We start from the raw sequence: 16,411 nt of genomic DNA, 5'->3' as shown, positions 1-16,411 counted from the left end.
CAACCTTACGTTTAGTCAACAAAAGTTTATTACACCAATTAGGTGCTGAGTGTAATTGAATACAAGTTTACTTATCAATAGTTCACAATATGGAAAGCATGCTAGTATTTTTTACAATCTTATGTCCACCGAAACACCTTGATGAATGTTGTATTTGTGCAGTAATGAACAGGATAGCAGCCTAAAATCAACCTCATGACCCCGGGGAGTCTATCTAGCTGTTAGTCGGTGTTTGACATGTATGACTCATGCTACGCTGCTCGGTAAGCATTATGTCTCATGAGTGCGTCGCTTACAAACAACACTGTTCTATCACAGGATATCCTTTCTAGATAACTCAAGTACAATTTACTGCCTTGTGTAGTTTTATCAGAGAATGACAGAGCCTAGTATGTCACCCTTATTTTCAGTTAATGAAAAACAAACAAACACTGGAATAATTGTCTGTAATAAACTCATAAAAGAGCTACATTTTTAACATAGATGACCTGAAGATTAGCCCCAGCTTATTTAACCTTATGAATAATCTAACCTAATCCACGTACCGCTAATTTTACACGGTAGTTAGCGGGTTAGCATAAGCCCTAAAAGAAACTTATTACTAAACACACTACTTTTTAATAGTAAGAAAAATCAAACAGGCGGCCTATACAAGGTAGATAAATCCTAGTTACAGTACATAGTTGCTGTCAAAATTCCCTCCAACTTAATATCTAACATCCACTTTTTTTCCATTGCCTTTATATATTATCACCAGAATTAACAACAAAATACATTATAACATACAAAGAACAATCAGAGTAAACAGAAGTTAAAATCCCAATTCCACCTTTGTACACATGGCCAAATATTGTTAAAATATGTTGAGGGAATTTAGTCCACAAATAAAAGGAAAACTGGCGTTGGATGTCACACTCAACCTTTACAACTACTTCTAGATAAATGGCACAAAATTTCCAGTGCAGTAACTACCAATCACGTGGATGGGGTAGTGTGAATAAAGAGGGCAGTGTCTTTAGTGTGAAGGCTCATATCATGGTCAAGGTGCACCACCCGACGTGACTTGGCAACTCTCTGGAGTGCAGACTAGTTTGTTACTATTCATTATTAGTATTTTATTATTATATTTATTCCCATCCAAGCATCTATTTTTACTATTTTTTGCGGAAATTCTGAACTTTCATTTTTGACAGTACATCACTATATAAACACCCGTTTTTTGTGTGTAGTAATGTTCGAGGCAGGATAAGAATAGGGGTGACTTGTACAAACAAATATATTTTCCCCTTTCACGGTAACTTTAGATTATTTTTAGACTTTAACGTATGTCAATAGTAACTTCTTCTTCAGTAATTTAATAAAATCTGAATTTGTCATAAACGTTATAAACATATATATTATAAAGTTAGGTTAGGTTAGCGTTAGGGTGGTTAATCTTCAGGCGTAATGGGGGTGCAGATTATTCAGGTGACCTTGATATTATTATTATAATAATTATTATGAAATAAATAGAAAACGACGACCGCTTACCCAAATAAGAGATTGCAAAATGTTAAGTGTTAAACAAATGAAGGGCACTAAATAACACTGTTCGAAAGTCTTGATGTTCAGTTGGTGTGAATGCGCTAGCTCATGTGTGTACTAAAACATGTGTTAGTGTGTACGTATGTGTGAAGGTAATATGCCGTGTGTATGTGTCACTAGACAGTTTTATGGAAATAACCAGGGAAGATCTTTTATAAGGAGTCAGAAAGGATAAACTTAGAGGCCGAACTGTAAACAAAGAACTGCCTGTTCATCTATCGCCGGTGGCTGGTAGAGGCCAGCAGCCAACTGGTTTACAACTCTCCGGTACGTCGCAAGTTACCTACCTACAATGTAAACACACGTTAACAAATCATAATAACCCCAATAGAAAACAAGGTACTAGGTTCGTGGACAAAATATTTGATAAGTATGATGCAAAATTGGATTTACAAAGGAAGATTGCAAAGCAGTTTTTCAACAAACTTCACACCTAATAAATATGAGAACCACACTTGAGTAAATCTTGACTTACCTGATGCTACAAAGCCAAGAAGCGACTGTAGTGACGTTGGAGCAATCCTGAAGTTATTAACACAGATAGGTAATCAAACAGCCAGTCACTGCCAATAAGAAATACTGTACGCTCTTCCTCCTTTTCTTATGACGTAGAGTAAATACTTAAGTAAACGTTTACCACACCTTTTAACAATTAAAAGTCCTCGTAAGTATTGCGACGTTCACGTCTTCACGAGAGCCAATTTGACTTAATATTTAAGTTATTTAAAATATAAGTCTTTCTAGGATTGAACAAGGTAGTTCAGAAAACTTACTCTTTTGCTAAATTACTTCTTATTAAGTTGTGTATCTTTACGCAGAAAAATAGTGAGAAAATAAGGGATGGTACTGTGCAATTCGAAGAACGATTTGCCAATAAATTTGTTCTGCCGTAAAAGTATTTGGTGAGTAGAGCGAGTATCACTGAACTGGGAGCTCAGCGACCGACCGAGCGTCCGGCTAGCAATCCACAAGGCAATGAATGCTGCTGACTGTAATCGGTATGTGAGCGAACGCTAACTCGGCTCGAGTCCCACCCATCTGCTCCTTTGGCTAGCTCTCAACCCTCGCGCGAAGGTTTAGAAACGCGAAAAAGTAAAAATAACGAGAACGTCGTAGAAAAAGATGATTGCAGGCATTCAAGAAGCGTGAATGTCTCAGATATGTATGCAGAAAATAGAGAAAACGTAAAACGTTAAGAAAAGAAAACAAATAAGAACAGGATACGGGAGAAATAGCTATAACAAATATAACAAAATAAACCGTAGTGAAAATGCAGAGAAAAAAGAAAGATAAGAGACAAAGAAAAGCCAAAGGTGAACGAACACCCAAACCGTTAGAATCGTAGGGCTGGCAGGACAGCCAGGAATTTAAACAAGGGTGGGCAGCACCTCCGCCGGGAACCACCAGATTTTTTTTTTTTTTTTTACAGATTGCCCCGGAAGGGGCTAGTTTATTGGGGACCCCCTTACATCCTGTGCAAGGTGAAGCGCAGAAGCGTTTACAGTGCCCAACTGGGAAGCATGCGGAGTTCATGCTTGCCTTTATCTTTATGACTCATGCATTAAGGGCGTGGAAGCCTGAAGGGCCGGGCACCACCCCAAGATAAAAAGGGACTGGAGTTTAACCTTGCCTCACCTTCATCCTACTATCAGAATGTGGAGATGTCACGGGTTTGATTCCCAGGCCAGTGGAAAAATTGTTTGGACATACTTCCTAGCCCCAATTGGTCTCTGTTCACCTAGCAGTAAAGTAGGTACCTGTTGTTAATCGAAAGTTGCGAATTCGTATTCAGGGAAAGTTGTTGGAGCTTCCAATAACTTGATGACAAAAACGATTGACAGCCCCTTTATAATATTTATACTGTATATACTTGTCACACTTGCCAGATGCTTCTAGTGTCATTGTACAGGGGTACCTAGTGACAGCACTAGGATCCCGCTTCCTCTATCAAGGAATAAACAATTGAAATTGAAAATTGAACGATTGACTTTTCAGGCTTCTACGTCCTTGGCACTTCAGGCTTCTACGCCCTTAACTCATGAGACATAAAGGCAAGCATGAACTTAGCATGCTTCCCTGTTGGGCGCTGTAAACGCTTCTGCGCTTCACCTTACACAGGATGTAGTTGTAGGGGGGTGCCCAACAAAAAAAAAATAATAATAAAAGAAAAAATTATATTCTGCATCCAATCTCAACATGTTCTTTTTTGGGGGGACATTAAGTCTTTTATAGTATGCATAAAATGGTAGTGTTATGCAAAACTGAAATATAAAACTCTAAGAGTTACAAATTTTTTGTTCACATTTTTTGTATTATAAATAAATTTCATCTATTCTACTGTAACTAACGGCGTAAATGCATTTTCCGCTATTTGCTCTTCTATAGATATTTTCTATAATGCAGACATTGTCTTTGTATGCAAAACTATTACATCATCAATTGGTGTCATGCCACTCAAAATCTACAGTAGACTAGGTGATGCCATTCATTCATTATGAACGTACTGTATTGTACTCTGATCTGTCCAGAATTTCTCTATTATCCTGATAACCCAAATCTCTCTGACTACTTCATAAAAAAAAAAATAATACTCGATTACGATAATTGTTTTAAGAGCAACAGTTTCTTAAGCATTTTACAAATTTTCCCCAAATTCCCCTAAGTAAAATCAAGTTGTGAACTCTGTAAACCAACCTACAGCACCGAGTTTTATCTAATTTTTAATTGTTGATGTAATAGTGTAATAAATAACCTTATTACGCGCTTAAAGACCTTAGTTAAAGAAGCGCAGTAACAACAGTATAACAACATCAGCCTAGTGTATTTACTGACCTATAGAATACACGGTTAGAGACCTTAAGTGTTGAAGTGCATCAATACATTGTACCATTAACTTCTACCGACCAATGACGTGAGGCGAGGGTAGAAAGACTACGACAAATGGTAACATAATTATATAATCCAACACCACGTGACCTCTCTCTCTTCCCCTCCCCTCCCTCCTCCCAACCCCCATCTCTTACTAGCTTTATTAATCAATTAAAGAAGATAAATGTGTTTGTACAGCTCCAATAGCCAGAAGAACACAGTATCCCCACCAGGCTAAAGTCTTACTGATGGTATCTTATTGTTATTATAGTAATTATTATACTATTGTTATTATAATCATATCTTGCGCGTTACTCTGAATGTTGCCCAGTTTTGGTGCTTAGTTATTACTTGTATTTAATTACCCTAATCACAATATCTTCACCTCAGGATCACTTCATGAGGCCAGTGTTGTATACAAGTTGTACACACATACTGTAAACTTTTTCTTTAAGTGTCTTTTGTATATTTTTCATTCACTTTAAGCTCTCCAGATTTAAGATTTTTTTTCACACGAGGCTTTCTTTCAGTTTGTCCCGAGGAAAAGAAAACTGCCATTTATACATTGGTGTGTCCACAATTCATATATGCAAAGGGAATTTGTTAATCTCTGTTACTCGTTTTCCAATATACTAGACCAGTGCTACTCAAAGTGTGGTCCTGAGCCATCGTCTGCCGGTACGCGGAGAGTTTTCAGAAAAGAAGAAACGATAGTCACGTTCCACACCACGTGACACTGCCGGGACATCTGACTCGGTCTTTTTTTTTTTTACATTTTCATTGTAGTTTTTATATTTATTATGGCTATATTTTTCATTTACTCACTCATGTTAAAAGTCATTGCTATGCAACTAACGAATGCGATATAATGAACAGCAAAACAGCGAACTGAAATACGTATAACAACACCTTCATGATGATGTGGCGTTTGACTCTGTGGGAACCACACCTGGGGATATTACACTCATCCGCCTCTACCGCCGTGGACCTCCCCGTGTGTTGATGTTGTCGTCCACACCTTCCCTGGTCGTAAATCCACCCAACTGAGGTATATGCTCAAACTTAACTGCCTTGAGCAGATTAATGATGTCGCTTCCTCTCTAAAGACCTCCCACCCTCCTATCCTCGTCTACTGTGATGGGTCTGTTACCACGCTGGGCAGCGCTGGGGCAGCTGTGTGGATTCCTGAGCGCCAGGCCTGCAGGAAAATCAGGGTCCACGACTGGGCCTCCTCCACTGATGCTGAAAGCATAGCCATCCTCGCGGGCATTCATGAGGGGGCGACCTATGCTCGCACTGAACGCCGGAACCTCCTTATAATCAGTGACAGCACTTCTGCGCTAGCGAGGCTCAAATTACCCTCCCCCTCCTCCCCTGCCGCCCAACACACCCTAGCCGCCGTTGCCGGGCAAGAACAAACTGATGACATCCGTGTCAAGTTTCTTTGGATCCCGTCACATATAGGAATAACTGCCTGTGACACTGTTGATCGGCTTGCCAAAGAAGCTACACAAGAAGAAGATACTGAAGCCACTCTCGCCCTCTCCCTGAATCATCTCAAATCTCGCATACACGCCACACAACGAGAGGCATTCAACGAAAATTGGACACACCTGAAACAACGGGGTAGCGTCACACTATGCCACTATGACGCTGTAACCGGTGACGACAACCGCCACTACAAAGAATATCAATCCCTGACTCGATCTCAACAGCTTATATACATGAGACTGCGCCTAGGGTACAGGTACCTATGGGAGTACATTGGCAACCCTGAGCCTCACCGCACTGTTTGTAAACTTTGTGGCCAACCCGACTCTCACACCCTCTCTCACTACATCCTCACTTGCCCTATGACCTCCTCCTATAGGTCCCCAGCCGTTACCAACACCTCTTCCCTCCCAGACCAGATATCCCTCCTCCTAGTCACAGGCCTGGCATTTGACATTATTAGGGACCTGCCACTCTTTGCCATAAACAGATAAAATGTACCGGGAACTTTCCCCCCACACACTCATCATTCTCTCACTTAATGTAACTTGACAGAACCTATGACCCTTCAGGCTTTTACGCCCTTAATGTACGAGTCATAAAGGCAAGTATGAACTTTTCATACTTCCCTGTTGGGCGCTGTCAACGCTTCTGCGCTTCACCTTGCACAGGATGTAAGGGGGTGCCCAATAAACTAGCCCCCTCGGGGGCAAATCTGAATCTGACCTGGGGATATCAATAGGGCGCATCACCTTGTGTTGCCAGAATTGCCACGTTTCTCGGCCACCAGTTACGCCATATCCACCTAAAACATAAATCTTTTTATTTTAAGTATGGTAGTTATTTAATTTTGGATAATATAAATGTATGCATCCCATTAAAAGAAATGGCAGATTTTTTACTATGCGTGCCAGCCGTGAAGGGTGTCACACAACTGGCAACCCTGCTATTCCACATGTGTGGATCAGCAGTCTGTGATGTCAGGTCACAGGTCAGTGGTTAGTTACCATCAAGAAGTGGAACAGAGAGCATCATACGGGTATCTGCGCGTTTGTCATTTGGGACCCCATCCCAACCCACTTTTATATTCATTATATTTTTCCTGTATAAAATAATATTACTACGAATGTTCAAGTATTATTTTCTCTGATCGTAAACAATTAATTGTATGGCACAAATATGGTACTGGTCCCTGGTACACTGGGAAGACTTGTTACGTCAATGATGATTGGCCTTAGAATGAATAAGACATCATGTCTTCATGTTTAGTAGTACAGATAGTCTCAAAATGCCCCTGAAATAGGACATCTCTCAAAAGATTTTCCTGGGGGGGGGGGGGGCCTATAGGCCCCAGGATTGGCTCGCTTCGCTCGCCGGTCCGTGGCACATTGAAAAAAAACCATGCCGGTCCGCCACATCAGATAGTTTGAGAAGCGCTGTACTAGACAGTGTATGAATTTCTAGATGTTCCCAGTATCCTCACTTCCTCACCCTAATCCTATGTTATGTGAATCAGTCTATGAAACGACACGGTGGGCCAGACTGTGTTGCTCGTCGACCAGCGCGTCCTCCCCGACCTGAGAAGCAGCCAGGCACATTCTTCCTTCATTCAACTGTAGACACATCAACCTATGCCTCTTGACGAAGTGTGTATATGTGTATGTGTGTGTGACAAGAACCTTGCCTGGCGTGGTAACTCTGTGTAATCAACAACAGCAGTCAACATCTGTGGCACTGCGCGAGAGAATCCCATCGATCTGTTCCCTCTTACAGCAAGTGAGTCGACCATGTGGCGAGGGACCCGCCTAGTCTCACACCTGAATATACAAGCAGTGATATTTTGGTGATGCAGATGAGTGACTCAAGGCGGAGGACAATTACTATTACACTATAATATTATTGTAAAAATGACAGCAATGATAATAATAATAATAATAATAATAATAATAATAATAATAAAAATAACAATAACAACAATAATAATAATAAAAATAACAATAATAATAATAATAAAATAATAATGATGCAAATATTATCATTATCATTACATACTAGTTCCTACGTGGCACCTACTCCCACACATGACTGCAAACCTAACATACCTGCCCTCCTCCCTATCCACCTACCTGCCCTTCTACCCATCACAGGAGACAGTGCCGTGAGACAGGCAGTAGCGTTTACTGTCCTGCGGATCACGGCTTAACACGCCACAACGTACTATAATGAAGGTTTAATTAATTAATTCCTCTGTATTTGTGGCCCTGTGACCTTGACCTGGACGTGGCACTGTGAACTTTGATGTTGCACTAAAAATATGACCTTCACGTGGCATTATATGACCTTGACCTGGATGACCTCATTGTGGCACTATATAACATTGACCTTGATGACTCTAGTTGGCACCATTAGCTGTGGTTCTCGTGAAACTATGAGATGCATCATAGAATAAAATAAAACTAATAATACGACAAAATTTTCCAGTTATTGTCAAGCAGTGGTCAAATATTGACACGCATAAGAGCCTGTTGTTGACTTGGCGGTCCTTTGAGGGTGACGTGGCAGTGGGTCTGATGGTCTGGCTGGACGCTAACAATTACTGCTTGGAAAAATTCTGATGTCTTCAGTGATTTTGTAAGCCATTGTGTTAATATTATTAAATTCATACACACACACTTTGTCAGTTGTTGTTATTTTTATCTTATATCTAGTCATGTATATCAGTACACGCTGTACCAGGGTGACACGTGTACTGGTACTGTACTTCATATATAACTTTAACAGTACTTTGACTATATTATCATTATTATTACTTTCACGTTTTATCAACCTGGGATAAGGTAGTGGAGGCGCCCCGCAGTAGCAAGTATTCATATATTGACACATGTTCAGGTACATTCTCAGAGCCAGTACACGTCCAGTAATTGCTAACAGTAGCTACGGAACACAGGAATGATCGACAGCCCGACCGCTAGAGGCAGGCGACCAGTGGCGGAGAGAATTAAGTAGAGGAAAATAAGGACGGTGAAAAAACAAAACAAAACAAAAAACGCAGAGCCCCCATCCCCGACCTCCATGTTACTGCCTGTTTAGTGAACATTACTCCTGCTCTCAGCTGGGCGGTGAACACGTGACGTGACAAGGGCAAGACGTGTCTCAAGAGACTGTAGACGTAGAGGGAAACATGCTGGGGGGGGGGGAAGGGAGGATTTTTTTTCTGGAGGACTGAAGAAGAGTCACACAGTCACTATCTACCACCATAGCGTTAGGCATGAAGGCTTGTGTCATGGATCACCTGAGGATTAGCCTCCCATGCCTATTTCACCTGATGATTAAACACCCTAACGCTACCTGGTGGGTTTATATTAGGTTTTAGATAAACGTTTAGGTGTAATAAGCTGGACGGGCTTATTTTCAGGTAATCCGGTATTATTTTCCACTCACACCCACACAAAGAAGGAGTGTGAACCTATACGGGTGTTACTACAAGCTGGTGGGGATGTGGCTGTTACCTAACACGTGTTAAGTCACACATTACCTCCTCAATCGGTGTTCGACACGTGACCAATGGACTGTCAGCTCAGTATGTTAACCATATATCTGGCACACGTGGTAGAGGAATGCAGGGAAGGAGGGGGGTAAGATGAGCTAGACAAGGGGGGGGGGGTAGGGTGGAGGAGGGGGAGGGGGGTGAGCGAGCTGAGAGTAGGGTGCGCGAGACGGGGAGATGAAGTGGAGGAGAGGAAGGGTACGGTGTAAGACGTCATCAACCCTCCTAGCACACACCGACTTTCCGCCACTCTCTCATCACCTATGCTCGTACTTTCTATCTTCACTTCATTCGTTCTGTAGGTGACTATCATGCTCTCCATCTTGTGACTATTCCGCCTAAACAACTCAACAGCCTTGAGGTAGTGCAAAATGAAGCCATGGCGCATCATTCAAGGTTGCCCACAATCAACCAGAATTGTAAACATGAGGAAAGAGCTCGGACTGCCCTCCCTATTTGAGAGGATAGTTCTACTTAATACCATGTTTTGTGTCAAAGTTTTGAAGAACAATGGTCACCAAACTACAGCTCAAACTGAGTTGATGTTCTATCTAAGTAATCCCGACTATCTCGCTAACCTTCCACTAAACACTCTCTTTGGGGCGTGGCTTCATAAAAGTGTTGCAGATCTCTTGAAACTGAATGTCCCAATCACCCCAGACGAACCCATTAATGCCATTCCTCCTTGGCTGGATATATCAGTTCCTATTAATTACGCTCCTGTTGGTAGTAAGCAAATGTTAAACACCGATGTGATGAGATGTGTCACACTAGAAACTATTAACAGACACATAGGGAGTATTAAGTAAAGTGAATGTTATGCTTTTACTGATGGTTCCGTGCAGACAAACACAGGTAGAACAGGCTGTGCAAATGTAATATATAAAGAAAAAAGAGATGATAGTGTCAAACAAACAAAGGCTGAACAACTGGGCCAGCACAACACAAACTGAACTAACTGGAATCTACTTAGCCACAGACTACCTTAAAGAAAATGGAGGTGGGGTGATATTCTATGACTCTCAAAGTGCTTTGAAATCAATGAACAGCCCATCAGGCTCTATGTCTAAAGTTGTATGTGATATTAAAAGGAATGTGATAACTGCCAACGAGAACAACTTTCGTATCGAATTTGTGTGGATTCCGTTCCATTGTCATGGGTTGCGTTAGGCTTACCCACGCAACCAACTCCAAAGTTTGTTTTACCAGAGATAAGACGCCCGGCGAGGCATAACTGGGACATGTATTTTTCAATTAGTGTATGTTAGCCAGCCTTTAGGGGGGTGGGCAGTGGAACAGTGTTGTACTGTTCATCGCTTCACACCCAAAAACCTCATTTTAAGGAGTATCCCCTGAGCCATGGGTTAGTTAAGACGTCGTCTCCATCCTCTCCCTCCTGAAAGGGGGCGGGACACCACACCACACAGAGTCCTCCACCGCCACTCTGTCCTGTGAACCGTCGTCGACACGAGACTAAGCGTGTTAACCTAGGTTGTTATCCCCGTGGAAATATCACGTGTGGATGCCTGGTTGCGACAAGAGCAATCCAGGCTGGCCTATCAAACCTACAGTAAATGGTTAATTAATTCACGCTTACAGAGTTCTCCTGCACGACACCCGTCTACCGTGACCTTGATCGACACGAGACTAAGTGTGTTAACCTAGGTTTGTTATCCCCGTGGAAATATCACGTGTGGAAGCCTGGTTGCGACAAAAGCAATCCAGGCTGGTCTATTGCACCTAATGGTTAATTCAAGTCACGCTTACCAGTTCTACTTGCCGCGACAACCGTCCACATTGACTGTCAGTGACGCGAGACTATGTGTGGTAACCCAAGAGTACCTTTTTGTTGTTATGGCCGTGGGAAGAAGTTCTTGTGATGAAGCCTGGTTGCAACAAAAGCAATCCAGGCTGGCAGTAAATGTATCACTTGAAGAATTAAGGTTCTGTGAAGTCATACCACAGTAGAGTAATCACATGTGTCCCCAAGTTGGAAATTCCCTGTTTTAGAAGATTAATTTTATTACAGCGTGAACGTGAGTAAATCATATATCCATGCAAATTGTAAATCATTGTATGGAAGCTTGACAAATAAATGTAAGTGCAATTATCTGCCCGTATCTGTGATCCTATCTTATTATTACTAAAGGTAATGACTGATTGGTTATGACATAGTATAACCAATAACTTAGATGGATGTTGAAAATTAAATGAATTCATTAAATCATCATTTATCAAGTATAAATCATGGAATGTCGAGTGGTGGAGTGAACTTCTACGTAGATACGCCATAATCTCCTGTAAGTAACCAGTGTGAAGGTATCGAACTCTACGGTAAGAAATAAGAAATACGACATATTATTATCTTTATATAATATAATCCATTCCTACTACCACCGATCCACCCCAAAACCATGACACCCATGTTGGAATCAGGTATCATGACCGTGCTGATAAACTGGCCAATGAGGCATGTAAGAATGAAAATGTTGACCGTGACCTTGGCCTGTTCAATGCTGTACTTAAAAACATTCAAGTCAGAATCATGAACTCTGATCTAAAAGAAGTGAGAAATGCAGAGAGACCTGACAGTTGTAGCATTAGTAAATATGACAAATTTTGTGACAAGAGGTACCGGTATGGCCAGCTTAAGGACAGAACCAGACAATCCCAGTATGGGCCAATAGGCCCGCTGCAGTTTCCTCCATTCTTATGTTCTTATGTAATGTGATGTAGTCGTGACCAGAATTAGGCTAGGATACAGACACATCTGGCAGGTTAGTAACGCTGTACCCATACCGGAACACTCAGCATGTAAACTTCGTGATAAACCTTTAAAGCATACACTTGAACACTATATTATTGAATGTGACACTGTCAAAGACTTCAGGCCACCTGACTTATTGTATCTTGAACTTTGTAATTACTACATTGAATCGGGGGTGCTTGAGGACATACTTGCTGTTTATCCCAAATTTGCTTGCCCACACTGATTAGTCTTCAATTAGAATATGACGTCCAATGTATGTGAACCACTGACCTACAGTATATATACTGCTAATGAATATGATGTATTTCTTTGTGTACGAACCTCTGTCCTGCATGGCAGTGCACAGTGACATTACCCACATGAATCTGACCTCTATATATATAATATATATATATATATATATATATATATATATATATATATATATATATATATATATATATATATATATATATATATATATATATAGCTAGCTAGCTGTTAATGAATATATTGTATTTCTTTGTGTATGAATCTTTGTCCTGCGTGGCAGTGAGAAGTGATACCACCCTCAGTGTCAAGACCTGACTGAATTACTCAGAATAGGCAAACTGTATGACAAGCTTTGTCAATAAATTTGTTAAATTAACTAACTCTCTCAGGTGTTACGGCCAGAGAATATCCGAGAGTTACTCGGAACGGAACCAAACCTAACCTAACCCAACCCCACCTTAACATCATCTACAGTACAGTAATTTAACCTAAAATACAACCTTAACCTCACCTAACTTACCTAAAACATGACCTAACTTAACCTAGCCAAGTTTACTGTATCGGAGATTGATTTGGCTAGTTCTCTGGTTGTTATCTCTAGACGCCACAATCACACGTCTCTGATAACACCATCAGTATAAGGGTACGGGGTCAGATACCTCGACACATAGTATAGGGAGACTTGCGAACAATCTCGTATCACTTGAAGATTAGTGACCCCAGCTTATTTTACCTGAATATTAACCACCCTAACGCTACTTGGAGTGGTTTGAGTAAGATAGGTTAAGGTAAGTTAGGTTAGACTAGATTAGGTTAAGGTTGGTTAGGTTAACGTTACTTTGGTTAATCTTCAGGTGAAATAAGCTGAAGTGAGGATCTTCCTTATTGTTATTTATCACATTCCATAATTATTTCATCTCTATTGCGCTTATTATATTTCCTTTATTCTGGTCTATGTAGTGTTGATTAACTCCTGTAAACAGAAAACATCACAAGTACGAGTCACTCTCTACCTCACCCAAACATGTTGTGGAGAAACGACCTTAAGCAGGAATGTGACACCTCCAGAGCTGGCGCGCGTGTGCACTTCCTGCCTGGCTCTCTGCCAACTGACAACACACACTCACACACATTTGTTCACGGACACACACCATTGATAAAATCGCGTGCCAAATGTTGAAACCCCCAAAAACACTCACCTAGAAACGGCGACTGAGCAGCTCAACGTGGAACTGCAAATAGAGAACAAAAACTATACTTTAATTACATATGCATACAATATTTTGATGACTTGTCCGTGCGATTATTTACAACAGCAAGAAAGGTGATGGTGATGGTAGTGGTGACGGTAGTGTGGTGGTGGTAGTGGTGACGGTAATGTGGTGGTGGTAGTGGTGGTGGTACGGTAGTGATGGTGGTAATGGTAGTGTGGTGGTAGTGGTGACGGTAGTGATGGTGGTGGTAGTGGTGAGTTGATGGTGGTAGTGGTGATTGGTAGTGATGGTGGTAGTGGTGACGGTAGTGATGGTGGTAGTGGTGACGGTAGATGGTGGTAGTGGTGACGGTATTGATGGTGGTAGTGGACCGGTATGGTGGTAGTGGTGACGGTATTGATGGTGGTAGTGGTGACGGTAGTGATGGTGGTGGTAGTGGTGACGGTAGTGATGGTGGTAGTGGTGACGGTAGTGATGGTGGTGGTAGTGGTGATTAGTGATGGTGGTAGTGGTGACGGTAGTGATGGTGGTAGTGGTGACGGTATTGATGGTGGTAGTGGTGACGGTATTGATGGTGGTAGTGGTGACGGTAGTGGTAGTGGGCTGGTAGTGAGCCTAGTAGCACCTGGCGTCTGGTGGGTGTGGCGACCTCCTTCCTCTGTGTTCCTCAACAACCCTGCCCCAGCGACTCTCCTCCTCTCCCCAAAACAACCCTACCTTCCTCCTCCCAAACAACACCTCCTCCTCTCCCCCAAAACAACCCCCCCACCTTCCTCCCCAAACAACCCCTTCCTTCCATCCCCCAAACAACCCCCTTCCTCCCCAGCGACCCTTCCTGCCCCTAGTACCTCCTCGCCACCTGCCCAACCATCTTAATTTGGCCTCACGTCTCAGCAGTTCTAAATTCTACAATACTGTATTTAGACAAGCGTTTGACCCTGAAAGACCGTCCTTTTATATCCCCTTCAAGGTCACCATTATGTCGACTAGGAGACACAGTGAGTTAAAATAAACACAGAATCGTCGTTTGTTTCCACCCGGTTAACTCTAGCAGGTGTTGAGAGGTGCAGTGACAACTATTGTATTTCGAGTCCCAAGTGTTTTCCTTTCCGGATTACCTGACGATTAGGCAACCTCGTATATCTCACCTGAAGATTACCTAAACCCTAATATTAAATTGAGAGGAGAGGTTAGGTTAGGTTAGGTTAGCTTAGGTCATTTTCACTTGGGTTAGATTACCTGATTAATTTATATATTTTGTAGTGGTAGTGAATGCACCTAAAATTAAGATAAGAGTATTCTAGTATTATGTTGTGTGTGTGGGTTTGTGCTCTACTCTCCTGCCATCATTAAAAGTAACGCACTTGATTGAATATCACATTTATTGTTTGGTTTGATTACCCTGTTTACCCAGTGGCCACCATCTCTCTCTCTCTCTCTCTCTCTCTCTCTCTCTCTCTCTCTCTCTCTCTCTCATTCATACACACACACAAATTTCAACAAGCTTTTATTATATAATTGAATTAAGAACAGATGTGGATGTAAGCCAGGTAATGAAGTTAATTTAGTTTAACAAATTTATTGGCAAAGCTTGTAGTACAGTTTGCCTATTCTGAGTAATTCAGTCAGGTCTTGACACTGAGGGTGGTATCACTTCTCACTGCCACGCAGGACAGAGGTTCATACACAAAGAAATACATCATATTCATTAACAGCTATATATGTATAGAGGTCAGATTCATGTGGGTAATGTCACTGTTCACCACCATGCAGGACAGAGGTTCGTACACAAAGAGATGCATCATATTCATTGACAGTACATATACATACATATACACACACACACATACACACATATATATATATATATATATATATATATATATATATATATATATATATATATACATATACACATACATATATAAATAAACATACATATACATATATATACACATATACATACATACACATACACACACGTGTCCCCATGATGCTACGACACCACGTAGTGAATGAGTTGCTACAGCATCATGTGAAGTTCCTCATAACACCATCTGTGAGGGAATTACTACACCACGTGATGCCCCTCATAACACCATCTGTGAGGGAATTACTACGCCATGTGATGCCCCTCATAACACCATCTGTGAGGGAATTATTACACCACATCAAGTCCCTCATACACCATCTGTGAGGGAATTACTACAGCACATCAGGCCCCTTATCACACCATCTGTGAGGGAATTACTACACCACGTCAAGCCCCTCATAACACCACCTGTGAGGGAACTAGTACTCCACGTGATGCCCCTCATAACGCCATCTGTGAGGGAGCTACTACACTACGTGTCTGCTGTTCAATACCTCAGCTCACATGATCTACGTGTGCAAACATTTATCTGTATGTTCACTGTATGTTCCTTCACCTTTCTCTAATGAAGGCTTTTGTTAAACCACCAATGTATGTAATAAGTCATTTATGTCCAATGTATATTTTCAGCCTTCGGGCTGCAAACTTTTTCAATAAACCGTTTATTATTATTATTATTATTATTACTACATACATACATACATACAAATACACACACATACATACATATACGTAGGTCAGATTCATGTGGGTAATGTCACTCTTCACTGCGATACAGGACAGAGGTTCGTACACAAAGAGATGCCTCATAT

General features: G+C 41.4%; 1 protein-coding gene across 3 annotated transcripts in view; it reads right to left on the bottom strand.

The window, feature by feature from the left end:
* LOC121861780 (monocarboxylate transporter 10-like) overlaps positions 1 to 16,411 on the bottom strand; it is a 56,078-nt gene that overhangs the window by 27,378 nt on the left and 12,289 nt on the right. Inside the window, exon 2 of one of the 3 annotated variants that reach the window (XM_042359677.1) lies at positions 13,712 to 13,744. The exons of 1 other annotated variant lie outside the window; for it this stretch is intronic. The gene's annotated coding sequence lies outside the window, so the exon portion shown is untranslated. Of the gene's footprint in view, positions 1 to 2,059; positions 2,587 to 13,711; positions 13,745 to 16,411 lie in introns of those variants that run through there. One more of the 3 variants, XM_042359678.1, reaches the window with a different exon arrangement.

Source organism: Homarus americanus, unplaced genomic scaffold, assembly GCF_018991925.1.
Source record: "Homarus americanus isolate GMGI-L3 unplaced genomic scaffold, GMGI_Hamer_2.0 scaffold8148, whole genome shotgun sequence".
NCBI lineage: Eukaryota > Metazoa > Arthropoda > Malacostraca > Decapoda > Nephropidae > Homarus > Homarus americanus.
This window is presented reverse-complemented; position numbering and strand designations above follow the sequence as displayed.